General features: G+C 34.9%; 1 protein-coding gene across 1 annotated transcript in view; it reads right to left on the bottom strand.

The window, feature by feature from the left end:
* Ccser1 (coiled-coil serine rich protein 1) overlaps positions 1–23971 on the bottom strand; it is a 706759-nt gene that overhangs the window by 237043 nt on the left and 445745 nt on the right. The gene's annotated exons all lie outside the window — the stretch shown is intronic.

Here is a 23971-nt window from a genome sequence, read left to right as displayed (position 1 = left end):
CTCAAGACTATATATAAAACTAGAGAATTGAGTTGTTCTAGGCAATGATTGTTCTCTTCCATGGTGTCATTTAAACTGGAAACGTGCAGGCAATACACATGTGAGGAACAGTAAGCCTCTGCCCCCCTTCCCCTCCCCTTATACACCATCTGTTCCATACATACATTGGGCTAATGAAAACTAACAATAGCCCTGAAGTACTGCTGTTTATCCAGAAAATACTTAGGACTTTAAAAATCTATTTTCACTTAAAAATAATTGGGATTTGGGCTGGACAAAGTGCTTTCCTCTTATCAATGATCATAACTGCCTTCCCACCAGAAGGATAAATGCTTGAAGTCCCGAATATACATTATGCTAACTTAAGAGAAGAAACTTTCATCTTTTTCATAGCAAACTGTTAAATGCCCTGGAAGCATAAGATACAAAGCCAAAATCAATCAATCAATCTATCTATCTATCAATCAATCAATCTATCTATCTATCTATTTATCTATCTATCTATCATCTATCTATCTATGTGTCTGTCATCTTTACCAATCTTTACTGGTTTACTTTATTTAGAAGGCAATGCAATGGAACAATGATTGAATCTTTTCTAATCTCAATGACATCTTCAATCCTACATGGTAATTTCTTGTCTTGAGAGAATGATGAAAAAAATGCAATAGAAAAACCTATCATCTTACTATCCTTGATTCTTTGTGTAAAGGGTCCTTTTTTGTCCTCAACTTCTTGTATTGTACTCTCCTCTCCCTCCTCCATCACATTCTCTCCTCCTCCTCCTTAAATTATCTTATAGTACACATCAACTAAATGTTTACTATGAACCAGGCTTCATTCAAAAGTGGCCAGTTTTTAGAGGATCATGGTGAAAATGAAGCTTCAGGACAAGAATATCAGATATGAAATTGTTTTCTTTAATAATAACAAGGACTCGTCATAGCTTGGAAAAGTCAGAAATCTCTCTAGGTACTCCTTAGAAACACAGAACCTGAGGTTCAAACGCAGACACCCCGGAGGGCAATATGCATTTCAATCAATTTCCAAGTGGTTCTGTGTATGTGGAAGATTGAGACACATTCAATCTGCAAGTGTCTGGGAAAGGTGAGGATTTAACTTGGCAAATACTATGAATTGGGCAAAAAGGAAAGATGGGAGAATTATGTTGAAAACCTGGCCAAATTTTGAAGTTTTAAGCATAGGTCACTTTTATGTCACTTGGGGAAATGGGTTAAAATATGAATAGAAAGAAGAAGGGCTCACATATTAACAAACTTCATTTGTATCTACATTTCATTTTCTGCTTTTAAAAGAAATGTTACCATGGAAAAATGTAAAAAAAAAAATTGCTGGTTCATGCCATTCACCTTTATCATAAATAGTCTTTTAAGGTTTCATTACAAATGATGTTTGAGGTGGTAGACGTATTAATTACTCTGATTTGGACATCACATAGTGCAGGCTTGTATCAAACATAACATCACATCCCATATTGTTGTATCAGTATTATATGCCACTTAAAATCTGCATATATATATACACACATAGATGCAAAAATTAATATTTTTTTTTCCTTTCTTCACTATCTCTTTGATATTTTCTACTTTGTTATTTTACTATCATTAGCACACACTCAGAAGGCTGAGATGTGAGTATAGTGGGTCAACACATTAGGTATTTCTAAGTATGAGTTGGAATAACACACTTGTCTTGTATTTTAAAGAAGATAAATTTCATTAATAAATAATAAACAAAGGATTTTGTAACAATAAATATTCCTAACAATACAGTAGAAGTACATACATACAATACATAAGAATATTTACATTTGTTGCCAAATAAATATTTAATACATATTTTCTCGTTTGATACTTTTATGAGTAGAGATTGTTAGGATAATATTTTGGGGAAGAAATTACTATTATACTTTTTTAAATTATTGTGAAAATACCATACAGGGGGGTTACAATTACATGAGCAAGGTAATGAGTACATTTCTTATCAAGCATTGTTGCCTCCTCCTTTGTTTCCCCTTCCTATCCCTTCCCATATCCCCTCCCCTCTTCCCCGCCCCCGTCCTCATCCCCCCACACCCCTCCCCACCCCCAAGCTGTAAAATTCATTTTTCGACATAACATTTTGTACATCTCATTGTTGCAATGGGTCCACCTGTATCCCTAGTTAAACAATTTGTTTTTTTCCTTTCCCCTCCACAAATTATAACATCAAATGCAGTGAAAACAGGGGTTATACCGTGGGGGAGGGACATACAAAGTAACAAAGAAAAAATCTTATAAATGTGTTAGAAACAGTCACATGAAAGAAAAAAACATTTGAATCCGTATCTTGGGGTTCATTTCACCTATCTTCAACTTATCTGACTGTTTCTGCTTGTCTCAGACATATACTCGTTATTGCAAATAAGGAAAACCATTGGACCTATGTTTCTTTGGGCCTGGCTTACTTCACTTAATAGAATTTTTTCCAAGTCTTTCGATTTCCTAACAAATGGGGCAATATCATTCTTTCTGATGGAGGCATAGAATTCCATTGAGTATATATACCACATTTTCTTGATCCATACATCTGGGTTGGTTCCATATCTTAGCTATGGTAAATGTTGGAGACACACCACTATCCCCAGTAGATAGATCAACTTGGCAAAAACTCAACAGAGAAACCGCAGACCTAAACAACTGCATAGATCAACTAGATTTAACAGACATCTACCAAATATTTCACCCAGCAGCAGCAGAATACACGTTTTTCTCAGCAGCAATGAACATTTTCCAAAATAGACCACATTTTAAGTCACAAAGCAAACGTCCAAATTCAGAAATATTGAAATTATGTAGTTCTTACCTATTAATTTTACCTTCTGTTTTGTTCAGGATGGTTTAGTCTATTAAAGTTTCTCTGATTATGAGTATCATTTTGGGTGTTTTTTTTTTCGGTTTCTTCTCTTAGTAATTTTTAGTGGTTGAGAAATATTGTATTTTGTTAGTGCTAGATTTAGTTGTATTCCCTTACAAAAAGCTAGACTTGTTGGATGACATTGAAGGTATTTATAAGTAACACTGAGTCCTTGGATATATTGTTTTAATGTTTTGGAGTACATTACCTTGTAATTATTTTTAGAGTTAATTCATCTTTGTTAGGAAGGCAAACATAGCTTTTGTTGTTTACAGAGTCAGTACTCTGATTGTTAGACACAAGAGTCACTGACCTATCACAGGCCTGGAAGTCTTTCTATTTTCAGTTCTCCAGTAAGAACTGTTTTTACAAGTTGTTCTTTTCTGAGCCATGTGCAATTTCTCACAAGGTATATGAAGATTATTATTCAAATGAAGATTCTAGGGCCAAACTATAAAATGACTTCAATTAACCAAACAGTAACACTTAAGACAAAGAATATTTCAAAAATTATATAAATACCAAGGGCCTGGAAAACTTTTTTCTGTGATTTACACATGTATTGCACAATGGTTACCCATTTTTATATTTTATATAATTTCCACTAAAATATATTAGACAATTTCAAAAAGGAGTAAGTATAATGAGACAACTGGCTTATAAAAAAATAAAGTAAAATCAAGGACAGCAAAATTATTAATGTATATATGTATATATGATATATAAAATATGCTACAAATAATATACAATACAATTCTAATTAAAATGTATAGAATATATACTTTAATAAAACATGCATGAATTTATGAATTTCTAAAACTAATGCAAGATTTACAAAAATTTTAATTGATTTAAAGTCTACTTCATTATTCTTCAACAGTATATACATAAAATTTTAAATTATGTCTAGAGCAAATTATATTTTAAAATACTCCAGGGAATATGGTTGATAAAAAAATATATTCCCTTCACTATACATATTTTCTCGTTAGAGAGTCCAAACGCTTTGCATTGATCAAAATCAGTCACTCGAGACCAAACCAAAATGTTATAAATTGTCAGTAGGGTAAAAAAAAAATTTACCCTGGAGCACATGTTCTACTGTGTGCTAAATTAAGATGGTTTAAAGGCATTAAAGGAGGAAAAACCTATTAACTCAAAAAATAGAATTTCTTACCAAAATCTCTCCTGCTTTCAGACATGTGACTGAAAACCCCCGGTAGCTGTGGTGGTGTTTGTGGTTATCTCTATCAAAAAAAAGCATAGGGGAAAAAGCAATGCTCCTTCCTTCATAATGATTTCAAATCCTTCCTCAATGACTATCCTCTCAAAAAGATTTCTGCAGTTTCCTAGAAATGAAAATCAGAACTATACTAACCATTATCTTGAGATATAGCTGTTGGTTTGGGGGGTTGTTTTTTTTTTTGGACTGATAAGGGAAAACTGAAAAGGACAAGGGAATATATATATATATATATATATATATATATGTATATTTATGAATATATATACACAAAGTATATATATATATATATATATATATATATATATATATATATATATATATACATAACATAACAGCATGTCATTTTAACATTTAACCGAAGCTATGGAGGCACTGGAAAGTGCTAGAAAAAAATTTAAATAATGTAATTCAACCTGTTCATTTGACCGAAAAGGAAACTTGTAGCCAGGCATCATGATGTTTATTAGGTGGCAGTTTTGAAATCCAAGCTCTGGACACTGGGCCTCCAATCCAGGACTATCTTTGTTTTAGTCTAATTGTGTCAGTAGTTCTGACATTGTCTTCTAAGCTGTGTACTTCAGAGGTACACAATCTTGAAAGTTTTTTTCTTTTTATTTGGTCATGGGGCATAAACTCTGGGCCTGGGTGCTGCCCCTGAGCTCTTTAGCGCAAGGTGAGCGCCCTACCACTTTGAGCCACTGCTTTCAAATTGAGATGACTTTTAGTAAGAATTGAGAGAATCCTGATAAAGCATGATGCAGGGTCTGGCCCACAGGCAATTTCTGTATGCACTGAGTTTCTTGTTGGCTTAATTTTTCTGTCTTGACATAACAGAAATGGAAGACTTGGACTTATTACAGTTTTTTAAGTAACTTTGGCTTTTGTTTTCTCTGTGAGGCAAGGACTGCTCCAACTATGTGTGTTACCTGGATAAAATCTGTTTTTGCAATAGCCTTATTATGTGTTATGACATACAGCTCTCACGTGGAACTGAGTGAAAATGGCCTTCCAGTTGATCTAAGATGCATTTGACCTCATCTCCTTAGACTTTAAGACACATTATCTTATCTTTTTTTGCTCATTGTTAGCTTCACTTTTACCCTTGGGCCTATAGGGCCCAAAAGAATCACAGGAATGTCTGCAACTCCCTGTTTCTTGTTTGTTTTTGTCTGTAGTGGAGCTTGAACTCTGGCCTGGGCGCCGCTGTCCCTCAGCATTTCAGCTCAAGGCAAGTGCTCTACCACTTGAACCACAGTGCTTCTTCTGGGATTCTGGTGGTTAATTGGAGATAAGAGTCTCATTGACTTTCCTACCGTGGCTGGCTTTGAACCACAATCCTCAGATCTCAGCCTCCTGAGTAGCTAGGATTACAGGCATGAGCCACCCGTGCCTTATTACCACAGTTCTACTTCAACAGTGAAAATATTCGAGGGAGAAATATACTCTTGAATGAGAGTAATCTGAACTTCTCTGGGTCTCAGATAATCTACGATGAAAATGAAGGTGAGGAGGGTGAGGATACAAAGAGCTCTAACAGACTTCTCTGTAGAGCTTCAGTATCTGATCTCTGGGCTGTGTTCACTTTAAGGTAAGAATGTTGGTTTGCTTATTGGTGCTTGCTTTGTGCTCTCCTATCTCTCCAGGCTTCTCAGTGAAATTAACGTAAATAACTGCTCAAGAAGTCAGGAAATTGCGAAAGGTGGAAAGCTTGATCTGCCTACTGGCATCCTAATTCAATTTTTTTTTAAATTTAGACATTTATATATTCTTCCATCACTTTGCAATACGGGCTTCATATTTAATGTTCAATGCATTTGCTTATGAAAAATTTGATTGTGTACTTGGGTATCTATGTTAACCTAACTGCATTTTAAAATTTAAAGTCATAGTGTTGAAGTGTGTGGACATTCATAGGTTTACTGAATTGAGAAATTTAGAGTTTCCCATGGCTGCTGAACATACTTGACAAATGCAAGCATTCACTATTACTTATAATTTTAGTACTACATTACAGTTAATAAACATGGTTAAAATACCTTCGTGATTCCCTTATCTGTCCTTACGTTATTACATTAGATTATTTTTCCCTTAATGTTGAAATAGTATGTCATAGACAGGTTTAAAAAAATTTGAAATTTAAAAAATTTGTAATTTAAAAATTTCTAATTTTATTAGAATTTGGGTTAAAAGGGCTTTTAGGGGCAAAATGTCTCAAATTAATTTTCTTTTTTTTTTTTGAGGGGGGTGGTCCGGTCGTGGGGCCTGAACTCTGGGCCTGGGCACTGTCCCTCAGCTCTTCAGCTCAAGGCTAGCACTCTACCACTTGAGCCACAGTGCCACTTCCTGCTTTTTTCTTCTTGCTTATGTGGTGCTGAGGAATCGAACCCAGGGCCTCAGGCATGCAAGGCAAGCACTCTACCACTGAGCCACCTTTCCAGCCCCTTATTTATTTTTTTTTAATTACCGTCATGTAGTTGTACAGAGGCATTTCAATAAAAAAAAAAAAACAGGCAATTTTTAAAGTTTACCATTCCTTTTTTTTCTCTAAATCACTTTGGTCCCTTTGAAAGTTTATATTATAATATCTGTAATCCATCCTGCTTTGAATTGCATTTTCCTGTTCAAAAAATGGACACCTGTCAGTATGTTCAGGTACTTCACAGCTCTTCAGTGCTAAGATTTTGTCTTTAAAAAGGAAGAAAGAAAGAGAAGGAAAGGAAGGAAGGAAGGAAGGAAGGAAGGAAGGAAGGAAGGAAGGAAGGAAGGAAGGAAGGAAGGAAGGGAGGAAGGGAGGGAGGGAGGGAGGGAGGGAAGGAGGGAGGGAAGGGAGAGAGAGAGAGAGAGAGAGAGAGAGAGAGAGAGAGAGAGAGAGAGAGAGAGAGAAAGAAAAAGAAAGAAAGAAAGAAAGAAAGAAAGAAAGAAAGAAAGAAAGAAAGAAAGAAAGAAAGAAAGAAAGAAAGAAAGAAAGAAAGAAAGAAAGGAAGAAAAGGAAAGAAAGAACAAGCAAGCCTGGCACTGGGACTCATGTCTATAATCCTAGCTACTCAGGAGACTAAAATCTGATGATTGTGGTTCAAAGCCAGCCTGGGCAGGAAAGTCCATGAGACTCTTATCTCCAGTTAGCCACCAGAAAACCACAAGTGGCGTTGTGGCTCAAGTGCTAGCCTTGAGCTGAAGAACTCAGAGAGAGTGCCCAGGCCCTGAGTTCAAGCCCCATAGCAGACCAAAAAAAAAAGATAAAAAAAGAAAACTTCTCACTTATTTCTTAAAGCATCCATACCCTAGGATATTTCTACAGCTAGTGTATGTACAAAAACATTTGCATTTATTGAGTTTGAGCTAGATGGCAAGCACTCTGTACAGCTCCTTCCATGAATAGTTTGTGCCTTCTGCTGACATTAGGATGAAATTGACATCCTTAGTCACCTTTTCACAACAGGAAAATTGAGGCAAAAAGAGTGAATTACGGAGACACAGCTCAACCTAGAGTATCTGATTACAGAGCAACTTCACAACCTGTTTCCAACAGCGACTTTACATGTGTTCACAGTAATCTCAACGTGTACTGGATAAATGTGAATTAAAAGTGAATACATATTAGGAAATTATGAATAACTCAATGAATGAGGATGCCTAATTCCAGAAATGTGTGTGTGTGTGTGTGTGTGTGTGTGTGTATATATATATATATATATATATATATATATATATATATATATATAATATATATATATATATATATTCAAAATAAAAAGGTACTGGATTTGAATTCATTTCAGATTTGACAAAAACTGGGGGAAAAAAGAAAGTTAAGGTAAATGACATTGAATTCCAGAATCTCTGATTCCATGTTGGGGGGTGGGCAGGGATGTGAAATTCAATTGAAATATTTCCTGGGGCTGATAAAGATGAAAAGAAAATTAATGTTACTGTATGGGCACAAATAACATTTCCTGGGGTTTGAGATTATCATTGCTCTAGGCAAACTAAAATATTAACCGAGTGCTTCCATGGCCCCCAGTTCCACCAGCCCTCATGTTGGCAAACTGCAGAAGTTAAATTTCTTCTGCTCCAGGGACTTAGGTGCTGGAATTTTATGAGTTTGCTACAATGATGTTTGCCCCAAAACTGGATAATTTCACAAAGCAGGCAGTCTAATAGCTGGTACATGTATTAAATAGTTCCTTTCTTTGAAATTAGCTAATCAAACTAATGTTCCAGAAAGTAGAACCCAAGACCACTAACTCTTGAATATAGAAGAGATACATTTGCATTTGTGTGCCTGTTTAATCCTATGAATAGAATATTCATTTCTAAATAAATCATAAATTATCATAAATAATTATCATAAATTATTATGATAATTTCAAACCAAACAAACCAGCATCCTTTTTTCCTTCAGGAGTCATAGAAAAACTATTTTTCTCACCATTGATAGAAGAACTAAAAGGCACAATTTTCTTTGATGAGAATCTGAAAAATCAAGTACAGTGATGTCTACACACTGTAAAGTCTGAGTTTGCCATATTTTCAGTGAGTACTACAATCGTTTGGATACTGTTTGTGTATGAAAATGAGGGTTTATACTTTGAAAGCTGGGTTCCTTCAGGGACTGTTGGGAAGTGACTATTTCACAGGAGGGGAGGGGACAGGAGGGGAGAAATGCCCTCAAAGAGATGAATACTGTTTTCAGAGTGAGTTGGCTCTCCCCCTTGCCTTCTGAATTCTTCTACAGCTGTTCCTTTCAAGTGATCCATACATCCTGAGTCCTCACTGGAGGTCCAACTAATGGGGAGCCCAACCCTGAGATTTCAAAAGGTGAGCACTAGCCTCTTTTTATTTTATTTTTCCATTTTGTTATCACAATGGCAAACAGACAAATACAGGTAGCTTTTCTCAATCTTTAGTTATGCCTTTCTTTAGAAAAAGGAATTTTCTAGAAGAGCTAACACAAAATCCCCACCACCAACAACCTGATAAATACCAGCATACTGGTTCCCCCATCATTCTGTACAGAGACTTGAGTAAATTCATGGATTAATGCTAATAAAGTCTGAAAGCGTCATTCATGGATTTGAGCTAGAAATGGGAATTTCCACTGTTGGGAAATGAGAAATATATGACCCTAATAGTTAAAATAATATTTCCTAAAGGCAAACCAGTACTCTGGATACTGGGTTTTTACCATCAGCACTACCTTTCCACAAAAGCTTTGTTAGATTGCACAGCTGACGAATTTTTAAAAACAGCTCTTTTCCTCCCATTCTGAATCCCTCTAAAGGCTCTCCAAAATTTTAAGTAAGAAACCCATACCATTATAAGATTACATTATAAGATTTTGTTTTTGCTCAAAAAACAAAACCATCATGTTAGACACTAGGCATCCATTTAAAGTCTCTACTTTCAATGTGCCATAATGTACAACTCTACATTGTCTGTTCCATAATGTACAATTCTACATTGTCTGAGCCATTCTACTGAAGACTCAATATTAAACAAATAAATCAGAGTGTGTCAAAATGCACCGCAGGAGATCTTATATTATTAAATGTGTTTATTTCTGCCATTATTAATTTCTAGGAACAGCAAAAAAGAAAAGAACAATAAATGTGTCACAAGAGATGGCAAGTTAGAAAATGCAGAAAATTTTCTTCTGACAGATCAATAGTCCATATATTTGACAGATCAATGCTCCATGATGTAATTTAGTGTCCTGTAAAGCCCCAAAACATACACAAAAATAAAATGAGCACCTTCATTTCCCTATGTCATCTCATGAAATTTCACTGCACTTATACTATGAACTTCTAGAAATAAGATCCTCTAAAAAGACCAGATGCATTGAGATTAAAAATAATTTAGGACATTTTAATTCTCCCAATCTTAAAAATAGTATAACATCTTTTAAAAGTCAGATGATCCTTTAAATACATAATTGGCTGTCATTCAATTTCCATTAGACTATTACTTTTATTTGCTCCAGACAAAGAGCTCGTTCGGTAGATTCCATGGTTACACTTGGTAAGGCTTAATCAAGACATACTATCTGGAAAATTGATTTTTGAGATTAATTTTTCGATAGTAACTATAATTATCTAAATCTCTGATTTATTCAACTTGAAAGTACACATTTGGAAAAGCTTGGTACTAAGGTTTGAATTCCGAGCCTGGGCTCTGCCCCTTAGCTTTATTGCTCAGGTCTGCTATTTTTCATTTGAGCCACACTTCCCTTATGGCTTTTGGTTGGGTAATTAGAGGTAAGAGTCTCACAGAGATTCCAGCTTGGAATGGAATAGAACTGAGGTCCTCAGATCTCATCCTCCTGAGTAGCTATGATTATGCTTGTCATCCTAGCCTACTGTGAGAAGGAAAGTCTTCAATGTACTACCTCAAGACAGACAAGGTCTTCTGCATGCTATTTACATTCAAATAGTTTACAAATGTCTTCAATAACACATATCATGTGAGTGTTAAAAAACAGCTTCAGAAATCATCAAGCCATGTCTCTAATTTTGTTTCAGGAAATTAAGGCTCCAAAATAGGAGCAGGACTTATGAAGAGTTCCCAGATAGTTACTGAAGGCTTCCGTAGAGATGATGCAATATTTGCTCTACTTCTTTACCTAAGTGGAAGGATGGCTGTCTTACTCACACTGGTTTTGTAATATATCCCTCTCTTCCTTCTTCACTATGCTCTGGTTATTCTTTTACTGGATGACCTGTTTGAGGAAGTTACACTTTTCAATTTGCCCTTTTTATTTTTCTGAGTCACCTTCAGTTTCAGGATTTTTAATTGTTTGTCTGACACCATGGGACCGATCTTGGCTGCAAAGGAAGCCAGGTGAATCCCCAAGGTTTGCGGCTCTGTGCTTCATTTCTCTTCAGTTGCTAACTGTGAGACCATTTGGCAACTGTTGACTCAGAGCCTTAAGATAATTAGCTTTGCCTCAGAATGGCATGGATTTTTTTTTTTTTTTTGCAAGAACAAAGTCTGCAACATTTGTTTCGAAACCCAATGCTATCATTTGGAGAATGTGACCCATTTTGGTGACTTTTTCATATTTTTGAAGACAGTCCGCATGAAAAAATGTCCTCGATCGAGTGATAGCCTTGTGTTTTCCTTGTAAATTATTTCTAGTATCATCTCAAGTATGTCTTGTTACAATGGAAACAAACGTGAAAGTGCTGATGGCATATGATACTACAAATTGGGGTATAAAAATGCAAAGAGAATTTTAATTAAAGTAGATGAATATTCTTCAATACAGTAATTGCACACTTCATATAATTCTATTTTATGGATATAAGTATACTTAGCACTTGGCATTTAGAATACATTACTATACAGTGACTATGCCAGTGTTTCCCTAACATTTTAATTCAGTCATATTCATAAAAAAAAGACCCACAAACAAGTTCTCAAGTAATGCCTATAAAATCCTCAGGATGACAGGATGAAAAATTACTTACAACTTCTATACACATATAGGTATCAGATAACAATCTCATTTTGAACTCAATGAATTTGAAATGTATTTACCAGTAACCAGAGGAGAATTCCTAAAGGAACTTGTTCAAATCAGAAAAATCAGATCATGCCCTGCTGATTTTATGATCTTTACTTATTCAATATATAAGGCAAAAACTAAATCTATACAGAAGTTTAAAATCAGAACAAGGATATCACATTATTTCCAACATTGGAGGAAATACATTCTGGCTTAACATCCAATTTAATGCTTTCTCCTTCTTCACAGAAAATAGAAACGCTGATTCCTTGACATGAAATTCAAAACCCTTAGGTAAAAATATTGGTCAGTTCTCACCTGTGACCTATTTTCAAATTAATATTAATAGTACAGCTTGATTATTCCATATAATTAATATGGAATTAATTACATGACAACGTTTATCATGACAACAGAAGTACTTAAATATGTATTATTCCTCAGTATCTTGTATATTTATAGCTTTCTATGTTCTTTCCCACTAACAAAAAAAAAAATCTTCGACCATCTTTGCTATAGAAATCCTTAAGCCTGACAGAGTTCAAATGTCACATCTTCCCAGAGCTCTCTGAAATGTTCTTAAAAAGAGTTCACCTTCCCTTTCCTTCTAATTCCTTACTCCTTTGGGCACTCACTAAACCATGTAACATGATCCTCTTCTGTGTCAAATACCCCTGTATATCCTTCTCAGCTACTATGGCCTTATGTTTGCAAAAGCACTGCACAAAAAGGGGAAAAGAAGACCAGAAAAATATGTGCTTGGAAGTCAGGTTTACACATCTTGAATTTTGTTGCCTTCACAGTGAAAGAAAAATTCTGCAGAAAAAAATTGAAACCTGTTATCCATAATCTAAAGGTAAGCTCATTCTCTTATTTGTGCTCATCCTCTTGTTTCATTGTATGTCCTAATTGAAAATATGCCCTTCATCGACCCTCAAAATTATGCAGAGAAAAAATTAACCTACCAGGTCTAGTGTAGTCAGAATGCAAGGGTTGACCTTCACTGAAGTGAAGAAAAGTGGGTCTTGAAGTTCCCTAAACTCATCAAGTGCTTTGTTTTGTTTTGCCTGAAAGCACCAAATTAGCAGTATCAGTTTCATGGAAAACACCTGATCTATTACAAACACCTGTTTTTCTTCAGGGAATCAGATTTCTGGGATTGGACAGTGCTGAAATGACAAATCCCATCCAAACCCTTGGACTCTAAATCTACAACAAAGGCCCCGAGGAAGAAATGCTCAATAATGGTTGTTGGATTTAGGTTTAGGTAGGAAATCACTCTGTGTACCCTTCCTATTAAGGAAGATGGTCCACGCATAGATTCCTCCAGTGTCCACCAATGACTCTTTTCCCTTGCTGGCTCTTCTCATGTCTTCTATAACATCTAACATTTCATTCCTCCATCAGCAAACTCCTGGTTGTTCACAAATAGTGGCAAAAGCATGCCTTTGCTTGCTTGAAAGTTGAAAGAGTGAAAGAACAAAAGAGAACAAAACTGCATTAAAAAAAAAAAAAAACACTGCGTTTTGAAAAACAATGAGAAGTTGAGCAAGACCATGAGATCCTGAGTTTGAGAACTGACACTGGCTAAATAAATAAATAAATAAGTGAAGATAATGCAGCTGAAAAATATGATCACTAGATTTTATGATCAACCTACTGTCATCTTATCGCCTTCCCATGAAACCTTCAGGAAATCAACCTCACTGGGGAGGAGAAAGAATACTAAGCATGGAATAGAACAATAAATCTTAACTATCACTCTTACAGAGAAGACAAAATAAGTGAAATTGTGTGAAATACAGATGAATATTGTTATGTTTAATTTTGCTTTCTCTCCTCTCTCTTTTAGGCTTTAACCCAAAGGAAGAATAAGGAAATATATAGTCCCATTCATTTCTGAGAGGTTCAAGCAGGAAGAGAACTATAGAGGTTTGTATCCTCACTTTGGAAGCAATAAGGAAGTATCAGAAATAAGAAAGGGAGTCAAGAGAAATAATAACTGCTCAAGAGTAAGATACTAAATTATAGCAAAAAAACATTGAATTCATATTTTTAAAAAATTTAAAATAGCCATGTAAGTAACAATCTCACCTTTATTTCCATCTCCAATATGTATAGAAAATCCAAATGTTAGCTCAAGGCTCTATGTTCAAAGCCTACTACTTTCAAAATTCTGGGCTGGAAGCAGAGCTCAAATGGTAGAGCTCCAACTGTGAGCAAGAAACCTGAACAAGATACCAAAACCTTGAGTTCAGACCCAGTACCAGCACAGAAAGAAAATGAAACAAGTTACCTGAACTTCTCAGCACTAATGACCCTATTGAGCTAAAATTTATCAGGGGCCTACTATGTTTATGGGACTTGCCTATGCCCCACTACATTAAGAAACAAACAAGGCAAAGTGCCCTATACAGAGGAGTTTATAAAGCAAAAGTCAAATTGATGAATCACAAAATTACATGTCTACATATTTGCTCTTTAAAAAAATTACACTTATAAGCATTGCTATGAAAGAGAAGAGAAAAACTTACCTCGGTGAATCAACTTCCTGCTACCTTATTAAATACATGAGCAAATCTACTTCTAAACCATGTGGCTGCTATTACCTTATAGTTTTGGATGGCTCAATCCGGGCCCCACTGGCACCCGTGGCCCCCTGGCTCCACATCCTGGCAGGAGCACTTCAGTAAAACAAAATCCTTTGACTCATGACCAGGAAGTAAAAAGAGAAACAGGAAGAGGAAGAAATTCCACAGTCCTTTCTAAGAGCATGCTCCACTCTTGAAGACCTCACTTCTGACATGTTCAAACAGCTCCCCCTAACACGTTTCTGCTGAACAAGGGACCATTGGGAGATATTCCTGATTCATCACCATCAATGAATGACACATCTCTGTCAACATGAATTAGATCAGACATGAAAATGAGACCAAATTTCAGCAATAAGAGTGAAATGAAGCTTATTATAGCTCCTGGGAAATTTTGAGTTTAATTATTCTAAGTTCATCAGAGAAAGAGACAACAGTCTCTCTCCTAAGTGGTCGTTTAATTCCATGAAATCTAATATTAGTTTCTCTAAGATCTATTTCATTTCTAGCCCAATGACATCATCTAAAACACAGTGGATAGGTCCAAAAACTCCCAGAGCTGGAACTAAAGAATTTATTTTGTTTCGAAGATTTCCTTCTCTTTTATGTGTGTTAATAGATATCCTCAATATTTATCTTAGTTTCAATTAGGTTTTGCCATTTGCAGTTGAAAGTATCTGAATTGATACAATCATTCACAAAGTCATTTACTCTTACAGTTTTCCCATTAACTTTATCAGCCCTAAGGATATTAGTGGCTTATTATGAATATCTAGTGGGTTGATGTTTGTCACTGTGGTTTTTCATCTATAAAATATAATACATTTTAAGTCATTATATGTGTTTTGTGAAAGAGAATAAAACCAATTAGATTAAGTTAGTCTTCTCTAATAGCCATGCCTGTACAAAGAAAAATTCAGAAGAATATGGAAGAATTCTGCGTATGGAAGAAACACTATCATTTTAGTGGTCAATATCAACAATATTACAGGACCTCTTATGAAAACTGGACTTTTCAACACATTCCCTCATTTACTGTTTAAGTGGCAAAGTCACTGAAGGAGACTATATGAAAACTAGTCAATAAATAAAGGTGAATAGTTTCTTCTTATACTGTACCAGCTCCTAGCATACATAAATATTTACACTACCACAGAGACTTCTTAAATTTTTGCAATATGAAACACATTACACATATTTGGTGTTGGTGACAGAGACTCAAATATCAAAGAACAGAAGCTAAAAGCAGCTCTGAAGAGCTCTAGTTTGGGTGAGGTATAAATGCAAAGCTAAATGAAGTAAAACAGCTCAGTAGTGGGAAAATCTGAAGAGGTGAAGAACTTACTCAATGGCATTTTGAAAGAACTCGCTTCAGAGAATTTCCCAGTGGATAGATAAATTCGAATGTCAACTTTGCATTTTATCTCCATAGCTTTGAAAAGGCATTCTTCTTTTAAATAACATCTTATTTAGATTGCTTGTTCAATTATCCCAGTTTGGCCCAGGGTAAAAACACAACTGTTTTGAAAAACAACTAGAAAATTGTTATCCTTTATTAAGTCTAAACATTCCTCAGTTTGTCATTTATTATCTGCCCTGGATAATGTCCAGTGCACACCAACCAAATTACAGGAAAGGATAGCAATTTTAACGTTGTAATGATAGATGGTTGTTCTCTATTAATCGAGAAATTTCAAAAATATTGGATCCAATAAAATATTAGTAAATTCTCCTGCTTCTAATACTTATACCAGGAGGGAGAAAAGGAGTTCATACAAAGAGCTTGCTGCCCATGCGTGCCTCAAAGGCTGATTGAATGATTGCTCAGATGATTGCCTAAACTATGGCAAGAAATGTGATTCTAGAGGGGAAAAAATAGCAATTACTGTGTTTGTGGGCTTTTCAGCAGCAAAGGGAGGTTTGTGTGAACCCACTACTCTGTGGAATAATGGGGTGATTTTTAGAGGCCTGTAACACAGCTTTTTGGAACACTGTGATTGTCCTAAAGTACACACATTTTATTATGGCCCTGGTCATATCTTGTATACATGTCTGAGGGAAAAGTTTGCCAAATATGGAATTCATGCTAAAGAGCAGTATCTTTACTGAAAGCTGGAAAAAGGTCACATAAAATCATATCATGACTGATTAGCTTGGGATGAAATTCTGCATTGTTAATGTATGTAATTTTTTAAAATGAGTCATTGGCTTCTGATTTTATTCCCTTGTCTATATTGCTAATAGAATTCCTGGTGTACCATTTTCACTTTGTAAACCAAGTACATATTTACATCTTCCAAATTATATTTCCTACTCAAAGTTTCCAATCCAGATTACTAGAAGTTACCACTAAATCAGTCATAAATAGATTTAATATAATATATTGGTATTATTATTAACCAACCATGCAGTGGGTAACAGTATATATATATATATATATATATATATATATATATATATATATATAATTACAATTATCCCCAAAGAAAATATTATACATATACAAATTCCATGTCAATTAACTTGGTTCTTACAAACAAATAAAAACAAACTTTTATTCATTTTTCATAAGTAAAGCCAAGAACTGGTGTAGGGTACTACAGATGACTATAAGTATCATAGAAAGAATATAAATCCAATTATACTGTCACATAAAGTATAAATGGTACCAGAGATGGTTGTATGACAAGCTAATTACTTTCTAATTGCTTTCTACCACAAGGAAAATATTTCTTAGTTGAACATGGAAAGTCATTTTGGTATTCAGTATGTTGGGGGCAAAAACAAGACTTTAGGAATTAGAGATCAGATACAGATTATACAAATCCTCACAACCAATGATGCACATTAGATTGGGGGCCAGTATTTTATTCTGCATAAATATAGTTCAGTTCTCTTACACTCCACTTGAGGGCTCTGGAACCAACTGTTAGCATGTTACTTAAATTTTATAAGCTTCATTGTTCTCATCTACAAGAAAGAAAAAGTTGTACTATAAATGTCCCTTACAAACTAGTATCTCCAGACTGGAACAAAGCAGACATACAGAAGAGACAGAAAAAAAAAGTGCTTTTACTGAAGCTAGAGAAGCAGAAAATAGAATAAGAGAAGGATCACACTTCCACAAGAGTGACTCAAGTTAGAGTTGATAATACAATATTGGAAATCTGGTCTAAGACAAGTAACATTATGATTTAGTTTTTCATTATGAAATGTATTGAATGTTGGAGAAAACTAGTCTCAACAGTTGATTGCCATTGTGTTAGATCAAAACATGAGCGTGAGAAGAGATGGAACATGGAACATGGAAGTTATCATCAAACTTTTTGGTATGAATACTCCCTGTGACCCAACAATACCACTTGCAGCAAAATGTAGTTACACATCTCCAGGATGCTCATGGCTCATGTACCTTGTTTTATAATGATGAAGACCATCTACATGTCTTTCACAGGAGCCTACTTCAATAGTGGTATGTCATCCCATGGAAAAATTCTGCATCGATCTAAATCAAGCAAGGTATTTCCTTAGCAAGACTTGCCTCCTTTACGAACATTTTTGTTGTGCATTAGACTACACAGAGTAATGAGTTTCATGGTGACATTTTCACACACCCGTGTCTATACTTTGACCTTTCACCACTCTATTTTTTAATGTGCACAAGTAAACAACAGAAATCCATGGCTCTCCCCCAAGCTCCTGGGTTTGCGCAACCAAATGGGGAAGGCCCTAGAGGAATTCTGCCCAGGTCCTGCTCTGCTTTGCTCTTGCTTCTTCTCCTGTTGACACTACCGATAAAAAAGTCAGATGGAGAAAGCTCAAGATGTCACCTCACCCTACCTGGAGCAGGTGCAGCCAAAGATGCCCCAAGAGAAATTGGACCCATCACCAACAATGTTCTGCTCCCATTCACTTTGTAATGGACACTACAGTTAGGAGCATGAGGAGGGAAATAGCCCTGGTTCATGTCCTCATGTCCACATGGCTAGATGAGTGCTAGCTACAGAGTTTCCATAGTTTTCCATCACTGCACTTTGACTCTGCATTGCTGTCAGAACTGGCTGTGATCAGCACAGAGCGGGAGCCCTCACCCCTGCTTCTGCTTCTCCCTAGGAGGCGCTCGGTTTTCTCAACTGTCTGGCGTGAAGATAAGTTCTTTGGGCCCCTTTCTACTACTGGTGTTTGAGGAACCCCTCACCCACTGATCTGGGTTGCCACTCTTGTTGTATATGTAGCCACACAGTGCTACACTGCAAATATTCTACTCTCCACATAAATACATGCCTCAACAAGAAACAGCCCCTGCTTTTGAGTGACCTGTCACACAATTGGTCTTTGGGGTTGGCTTCTGTAACTCCAAAATAGTATGTTGTGTCTGAACTCATTAGTGAAAAGATAAATTACAGTGCTCGGCTGGAAATCAAGCTTAGAAATGCATTCAAACAACACCTGAAGACACACCCTTAGGAGAAAAGTCAGCAATCCCACAAAAGTGGTAGACCCGTCTGATATGTCAGGTGAACCAATTGCAGTATTAATGATGGCTTATTATTAAAGAAGGGAAATCTTTTTAAAAACATTGAAACCAATGAAAAGATAAAACCCAAGGGGAAGAGCAAAAGAAGCTTTAAGAGGGAGCTTTATAGCAATGAGTACCTACATCAGACAAAGAGAAAGATTTTAAATATACTACCTAACGATGACTCTCAAGGACCTAATGATGAATCTCAAGGACCTAATGATGAATCTGAAGGACTGAAGAAAACTTAAACCAAAACTCATCTGTAGAAGGAAAGAAACAATAAAGATCAGAGCAGAAAAATTTAATAATAATAATAACTCAAAAAACAACAACCCTCAAATTTACCCAGTAGATCAATGAAACAGAATTGTGTTTTTTAAAACAAAGAGACATTTTTGTTTTGTGAAAAAATAAACCAATAGTCTAATCCAGAAAAAATTACGATCAAAATAAATAAAAATTACAAATATTTGGAAAAGGTGACATTACAATTGATATCAAAGAAATACAAAGGATCATTAGGGATCATTTTGCAAAACTGTATGCTAGTAAGTGAAAAATATCTAGAAGAAACAAATAAACCTCTAAACATTATAGAGCCTCCAAAGGTCGAACTAAGATAATGTACAAAAACCCCTAAAAATCAACCAATAATGAGTTAGATTCAATTCAATCACTAATAAATTTCCCAACAAAGAAATTTCCTGGACCAGATGAGTTCACTGCTGAATTTTTCCAGGATCTTCAAGAAGAATTAATACTAATATATTTTTCTCAGATAATCTGTAGATGGATAGAGAAATCCAAAGGGAATGTAATCCCTCTCTTGATCTAGAATATCATAGTACACCAATGGCTCAAACACAAGGTCAGCTCAGAGGCTCATCAATTAAAGATGAAAGGAAATCATAATAATTTATGTACATAATGGAATATCATTCAGCCATAAAGAAAATTCAGATTCTATCATTTGGAGGAAATTAGATAGAACGAGACTATATTGTTATAGAACTAGACTATATTGTTCCAAATGAAATAAATCAGAAATAAGACAAATACTTTGTTTCTCCTAGGTGGACCTTTTTTTTACACATTGACCTTGAATTAGAAAGAGATTGGCAGGGTATGGGAACGATATTAGGAATAAGAGGGTAGAGCAAGGGTACAATGATGGCTTTATATGATCAATGCATATTGTATGCATGCATGGAAATGTCACACTAAATCTCATTAATATGGATAATCATTATGTTCCAATAAAGAAAAAAGACAGTATACATTTTTGTGAAAGGGTGAGTTTTCCCAGACAGTACACTTTTAAGTAAAACAAAACAGAATAATTTTGCAAACTAAAGGAGTAGCAAGAGAAAGGCTGGGAGGGTGGCAGAATTTTTGATTTGGTAAATTTGTCCATAAAACAGCTCTGAACATTCTAAAGTCCCCTAACAGTGGTTGTGCTGGGAATAGGAATTGGGGGCTTTGCAAATATTTCTCAAAGTGAACAAATTCATGCATTTTCCAGAATTCCAGCATAGAAAAAGTTAAGAATGTTGTATATTACTCTTTGGATTTCTGCGAGTGCAGCAGAATTGTAGCTTAAAAAATGATTTGGTTTCAGCTTTGAAAAGAAAGCCAGATGAATCTTCTCAATTCCAAATCTCTGCCACATAGATTAAAAAGGGAGAGGAAAGTATGAACTTGTGTTCAATCTAAGATCTGCTAAGCAGCTTGGGTTTAGGGAATACCTAAATATGCGATATTGTTTCCAGGCTACTTCAAGTATACAATCATATCATGACCTTCTCTTTTCAAAGGAGATACTCTGTTTCAAGAAGATACCTCTCATTTTGTTTCCACAGGTCTACTAAGATGGATAGTTTCCTGATGCTGGCTTGAGCTGTAAGTGTGTATAGAATTTTGTTCCATTGAATTATTCGACTCTGTATTTCTTAGTAATGTGAACTATCAGGAAAAATGTTCCAAGAGACTATGGATTCTTCAAGGGCATTTTGCTCCTAGATGTATTCTCAAACTACTTTTAGTCCAATGTTATTATAGAAATCTAATTTATTTTGCTTAAATACTCATTATGATTCTACTTCAGCTTGGGTTGTTTTCTGTGATTTTAATGATTTATGTATGCTAAACAACCTTGCCAAGGGAGAATGCCTATATAGCTCAACCATGAATTGAATATATTGTAAATACATTAAGTTATGTAAACAGGCTCTTCCCGTCTTATTAAGTTTGAAAGAGCTTAAAAAATCATGTCACATGTAAAGATGGAAACTCAGACATTTAAAGGAGGTTTGAAGTCTTGATAAAATTATATTTATTGTAAAGAATTATAGTAAATGTACTAAATAAAAATTAATAAGTGCTTTATTTACATGGAAAGGAGAAAGATATTGTTATAATATCATGTGACTTATCAATCTCTATTTTTACAAAAAAAAAAAAGATAAACAGCTAGGATGTTTATATGAAATGGCACTGAAGTTCCCTCACATTCATTGTCTAGTACCAATATATTTAGGACACAGTGTTCAAGGTGGTCAAAGGGCCAAACAGGACATGATGTTAAAATTATGTTTACGTGGTTTTAATTTTCATATAGATGACCAAATGAAGGTTCATGCATCTGGCCTTAGTACAGATTTTCTGATAATCATCCTGAGACAATGTTTTCTAAGTTTATCCAATGTTAAAACCATGTCTTTACTTAAAATATGTATTTTAGAGCTAGCTAATGAGCTTACATGGATGGGTGATGAAGATAAATAATCATTGTATTATTATGAATTTAAAATATTCCAATATTATAAAAAAGGACCAAGTGGATAATGTGTAAGTAGATTGTATGATGTTTCTTCTTGGGTTAGAACACAAATATAGCTTTCTCTTCCTCCTCGTCTTTGTGTATAATATCCAATCAACACAAAATATGAGTTATACGAGGAAATATACATGTCAACTTTGATGCATTGGCCTCCTGTAGCTCATTTTAATTTTCTGGCTGAGAGAAAGTATATGAAGAAAAATATCCTAGCCAGGTACCAGGGGCTCACACCTGTAATCCTAGCTATTGAGGATCACGGTTCAAAGCCAGCCCAGGCAGAAAAGTCCTTGAGACTCTTATCTCCAATTAACCACCAGAAAACCAGAAGTGGTGCTGGGACTCAAGCAGTAGAGCGCTCACCTTGAGCTGAAGAGTGCAGGGATAGTGCCCAGTCTCAGAGTTCAAACCCCATGACTGACAAAAAAATATATATATCCTACAGAATATGTTTTACAAATCTCTTTCCACTATAATTTTTTTTCTTTTGAAATCAAGCTATTTAAGTATTATATATCTATACTGTAGTAACAGACCGTTTGAATAAAAGTGTTTATCATGTTTACCTTTAGTGTGGACCCTTCAAAATTAGCAGTCATACAAGTAATGTATACGAAATTAACCCTGAAATTTTTTTTATAGAGTTGGGAAACTTCAAGTGATAGGGGTGCAAAGAAGGTCTGACTTTTTTCACCCATTTTAAAATACTTATCATCGATGTCATTAGGTTATGTAAAGTTAAATCATTTGGAAAGCAAATGAAAAACTACAGATAGTCCTCGTCTTAGGATAATGATGTAAGATCCTTATGAGCCCATCATTATCTGAGTACCTTATAGACCAAATGTTTACCTAACCTGATTACTTTAAAAACAGCCTAGTTTACATCAAATGTTCCTTGGTCAGCGGATGAGAAAAAATAGCATTCAACACAGAACCTATTCCATAAATATGGTGTTGAAATATCTATGTCTTTTATTGAATCCCAATATCCAAAAATAACAGTGGCATAGGACAATGAAGAGTATTGGCTATTCACTTCTCATAATACAGTAGATGTCCAACTTCACAAAAGAATGTTGTGATACTCCATATCACAAGCCCAACAACAGACCAAAATTCAAAGTATGATTTCTAATGAAGTCTGTCATTTTGGCTCCAAACAATCCTACCTTACACACCCCTAAGTTAGAGAGCACCTGTAGGATGCTTACTTTGCAACTGAGGGCTATTGTGCCCACTTCGCTTCTACTTCTACACTTTCAACTGACACGTTTCAGCAAGTGTTATTACAAGTATGCATTATGATAAGCCATTTAAAAGTCTTTTGGAAGCAGAAAAGTATGGATTATAAGTAGAATTCAAATATTAGACAAGGACAGACAAAAATGTAAGTACATATAGATCATACATCAATGTTTAAAATTTGCTTTTGGGGGAACACAAAAATGCATGTTCTATGATAACTTTTACAAAGCTTACAGTGATATAAGAGTCAAACACTGTGAAATAAAGCTGTAGCATTAAATATGCATGTTCACCTCAAGTATTACAGTATTTTTTAAAATAACTTCTTTTGATTTTTTTTGTTTACTCTTCCTTTATTGTTAACATTCTTGAGGCATTTCTTCAGTGCAAACTTTTATGCCTAGAATACCAGAATAAAAGGATTCCCCCACTGGGAAATATCGATAACTTAAGCATTTGTATTATCAGAAAGTAAATCTTCTTTATCAAGATGTAATATCTGATCCATGGCTCTGAGTTTTAGATATAATCCAAAAGTGTGTGTTGAGAACAATCGAAATCTTTAAAAATAAATCTACCATGTAAATCTCTATAGAAGTTTGATTCACAATCATAGCAGCATATAAATGGTTTAAATGAAGATTATATTCCTGTTCTATTCAACACATGTGTCCTTCAGAATTAGTCATTTAAAGCAGAAATATTCTATATTTCATCATATTTATATCAAGAACTCATTTGACATAATTTTCTCATAGACACCTATTTTTATGTAAAATATTTTGTATTTTCTGCTGAAACATAGAGGTTGTAGATCTTAGACAATGGTGCTTTTTCTGTGGTAAACATTTAAATTATATTCTAATCGAGTACAATATTAATTAATAAGAAAATGTGTCTCAAAATATTACTATTAACCATTGCTTTGTTCAGTATTCCATTTATAAAAACTAATATTTTAATACTTGTTGGCAGTATTTGAGATACAATGTCTAAATCAAAATAGTCACTAAAAGTCAAGACTTAAAGGCATGATGTCCTTTCTGAACATATGTATTAAAAGATTGCTTTTAAAACAGGTGTATAAAAGTTCATATCTCATCTA

This window comes from Dipodomys merriami, unplaced genomic scaffold, assembly GCF_024711535.1.
Source record: "Dipodomys merriami isolate MVZ:Mamm:240054 unplaced genomic scaffold, mDipMer1.0.p SCAF_15, whole genome shotgun sequence".
In the NCBI taxonomy this organism is placed as follows: Eukaryota; Metazoa; Chordata; class Mammalia; order Rodentia; family Heteromyidae; genus Dipodomys; species Dipodomys merriami.
This window is presented reverse-complemented; position numbering and strand designations above follow the sequence as displayed.